Genomic DNA, 3,845 nt, shown 5'->3' on the forward strand with positions numbered 1-3,845 from the left:
ATGAAAGAGAAAAGAGATTATCATCAAATCACCGAGAGAGAGGATCAACAAAGTCGGAGCCAGTACACCGGTAACAACTACGTCCACACCACCTACCTCTTCATCGGTATAAAAAAGAGGGGATATCAAGATGTTTCATGCTTGTAAACCCCATAAGTTTTTTGTAGATCGTGATCCTATTAAAGCCATATGTTGGCTTAAAGAAATTGAATTAAGTCTGCAGACCAGAAAAAATGCAGAAAAAGATAAAGTAATGTTTGCTGTATCCAGGTTGCGGTCAAGTGCACTATATTGGTGGGAAATTTTGTCAAGTTTGGATTCGAATATTTTAAAGATCATGCTGTGGGAGGAATTTGTAGTAAAATTTAAAATTCAATATTGTCCTGAAGCTTCTGTGCGAAAGCTAGAGGACAATTTTCTTCGTTTGGAACAGGGAACAAGGTAACATGACGATTCGTCAGTATACGGAGGTTTTTCTAGAACAATCTCGGTTTGCTGAAACATATATCGCAAACGAAAGCAGTAAAGTTAGGAAGTATATTTTGGGTTTGGAGTCTAATTTTCTGAAATATGTAATATCCGAAAACCCGACTGCAACAGTTGATGCTGCAGAAATTCTGGAACAAGATATCAATCTTCAAGTACAAGAAAAGGTTGGGGATAAAAGGAAAGGGGAGACTATAGCAGTTGATTTTCGTAGAATAAGGTTTACTGAAAATATGAATCGTCCACTCTCAAGATTTGTTGACAAAACGTGTGCGCGCTGTCATAAGGTATACCAAGGAAGCTACAACCCAGAGTCACAAACATGTTACATATGTCAAGAATCAGGACATATAGCTAGAGATTGTCGAATGGTACAAAGATGTTTTACGTGCAATTCTTCTCAGCATGTAAAGGCTAATTGTCCGCAAGCTAAGGAACGGGGATCTAGTTTTATTGGGGGACAAGGATCTAGTTATTTTGGGGGCCGAGGACCTGGCTATGTTCCACCTATTCACGGGAAAATGGTGAATCTAAATGTTTCTAACGGCCGTGGGGAAATAAGACGTGGAGAGACAATGGCTAGAGACCGATCCTTTCAGATGACAAGAGGCGAGCCAGAAGAACATCTTGAAGTGGTGACAGATACATTCTTCATTAATTCAGTATGTGCCAAAGTTTTATTTGATTCTGGTGCAAATCGTTCTTTCGTATCACCATCATTTGTTAGTTGCGCACATTTAGAATCTAAAGTGTTAGATGAGGTGTAGTTAATAGAAACAACAAATGATAGTGAAGTGTCGGTTAAGGAAGTTTTTGATGATTATTCCATAAATATAGAAGGGTGTGAGATACCCATACAGTTATTTCTTATACCATTAAGAGAGTTTGATATAATCGTGGGCATGAACTGGTTGGCTAAAATCAAGGTAAAATAATATGCAATGAAAAGATGATTCATATAGATTTACCGGGGAAGGGGCTGGTTATAATCTTTGGTGCCAGGCGGGATCGTTATTCCAGCTTATCTCCGTTTTAAAGGCTCAGAAGTACATGCAGAAAGGATGTGTTAGTTTTCTTGCTTATGCAGTTGATGTAAAGAAAGAAAAGAATAAGATGGAGGATATTCCAGTTTTAAGAGGGTTTACGGAAGTATTTCCAGAAGACTTGACAAGTTTACCTCCTAATCGATCGATAGAATTCCAGATTGAGTTACTGCCAGGAGCAGGGCCAGTTGCACGTGCACCGTACAGACTAGCTCTGTCTAAATTAAAGGAGTTGATGTCGTAGCTAAAAGAATTAGTAGATAAATGTTTTGTTCGACCAAGTACCTCTCCTTGGTGTGCGCCGGTGTTGTTTGTGAAGAAGAATGATGGATCAATGAGAATGTGCATTGATTACCAAGAATTGAATAAATTAACGATAAAAAAAAAAATAAGTTTCCTCTTTCAAAAATTGATGTTTTGTTTGATCAATTGGTTGGGCCTACTTACTTTTCTAATATTGATTTACGATCCAGTTATCATTAGCTGAAGATTTGAGGCAAAGATGTGTCGAAAACAACATTTCCTACACGTTATGGGCACTATGAATTTTTGGTTATGCCATTTGGACTTACAAATGCACCTGCAACATTTATGGATATGATGAATGGAGTATGTCGCCTGTATCTCGATAAATTTGTGATTGTCTTTATTCATGATATTCAGATATACTCTTGATCAGAGGAAGAGCATGCTCACCATTTATGACTACTTCTGTAATTATTGAAACAAGAAAAGTTGTATGCTAAGATGTCAAATGTGAGTTCTGGCTGCGAGAGGTCCAGTTTTTGGGCCATGTTATTTCGGAATTGGGTATCAAGGTGGATTCTCTTAAAATTGAAGCCATTGAGAGATGGGAATCGCCGAAAACACCAATAGAAATTAGAAGTTTTCTTAGGTTGGCAGGGTATTATCGTAAGTTTATACAAGATTTCTCTTGTATAGCTACTCCATTAATCAGGTTGACAAAGAAGAATGTAAGGTTTGAATGGGAGAGGATCAAACTCAGGCTTTTCACACATTAAAACATAAATTATGTAGCACACCAATTATGTCCTTGCTAGATGGGATGGAAGATTTTGTGGTTTATAGTGACGTCTCAAAGCTGGGTTTGGGTTGTGTGGTGATGCAACGTGGGAAGGTAATTGCTTATGCTTCAAGGCAGTTAAAGGATCATGAAAAACGGTATCCTACTCATGATATAGAATTAGCAGCTGTAGTGTTTGCTTTAAAGATTTGGAAGCATTAGTTATATGGAGCGATATGTCAGATTTTTTCATAGATCATAAGAGTCTACAGCATTTGTCCTATCAGAAATATTTGAACATGTGCCAAATGCGATGGTTAGAAAGGTTAGTGACTATGATTTGAGATATTGTATCATCCAGAAAAGGCGAATGTGGTAGCTGATGCTTTAAGCCGTCAATAGAAAAGTGCTACCATTAAGGCTATAGTCTTAAGAGTCGAGTTACTACCAAGTATTCATGAAGAACTGTAAAAATTTCAATATGAAGCTATGAAAGAAGGTAAGATTAAACAGGAAAGACTGAGTGGAATAGTATCTGAATTGGAAAAGAATGACCGGGGATTATGGAGCTTCAAAAACAGAACTTGGGTACCGTGTTATGGTGATCTCAGAAAATGTATTTTAAGTGAAACTTACAAACCACGATTTGCTATCCACCTGGGTACGAATAAAATGTATCGGGACATGAAACAATGTTATTGGTGGTCGAGCATGAAGAAAGATATAGCCAAACATGTTGAGCAATGTATGACATGTTTACAAGTAAAGATAGAACACCAACGTCCATATGATAAGTTGCAGTCTTTAGAAATACCAATCTGGAAATGGGATCACGTCACTATGAATTTCATAACCAAATTGCCAAGAACACCGAGAGGTTATGGTGCCATATGGGTTATTGTGGATCAGTTATCCAAGTCTGCTCATATTCTACCAATGAAAGAATCATACTCGATGGACCGGTAAGAAAAATTGTATATTGATGACGTAGTGACACGTCATGGTGTTCCATTATCAATAATTTCTAATCGAGATAGTCGATTCATTTCAATGTTCTGGAAAAGTTTTCAAAGAGAAATGGGTTCGCAGATTAAGTTAAATACTGCTTTTATCATCCCTAGACAGATGGGCAGAGTGAATGAACGATCTAGACACTAAAAGATATGCTTCGAGCCTGTGTCATTGATTTAGGAGGATCGTGGGATAATCATTTATCGTTAATTGAATTCTCCTATAATAACAGCTACCACTCGAGTACTCAAATGGAACCCTTTGAGTTTCTATATGGACGA

The sequence above is a fragment of the Cynara cardunculus genome (assembly GCF_001531365.2).
Source record: "Cynara cardunculus var. scolymus isolate 2C chromosome LG 5, CcrdV1, whole genome shotgun sequence".
Classification (NCBI taxonomy): domain Eukaryota; kingdom Viridiplantae; phylum Streptophyta; class Magnoliopsida; order Asterales; family Asteraceae; genus Cynara; species Cynara cardunculus.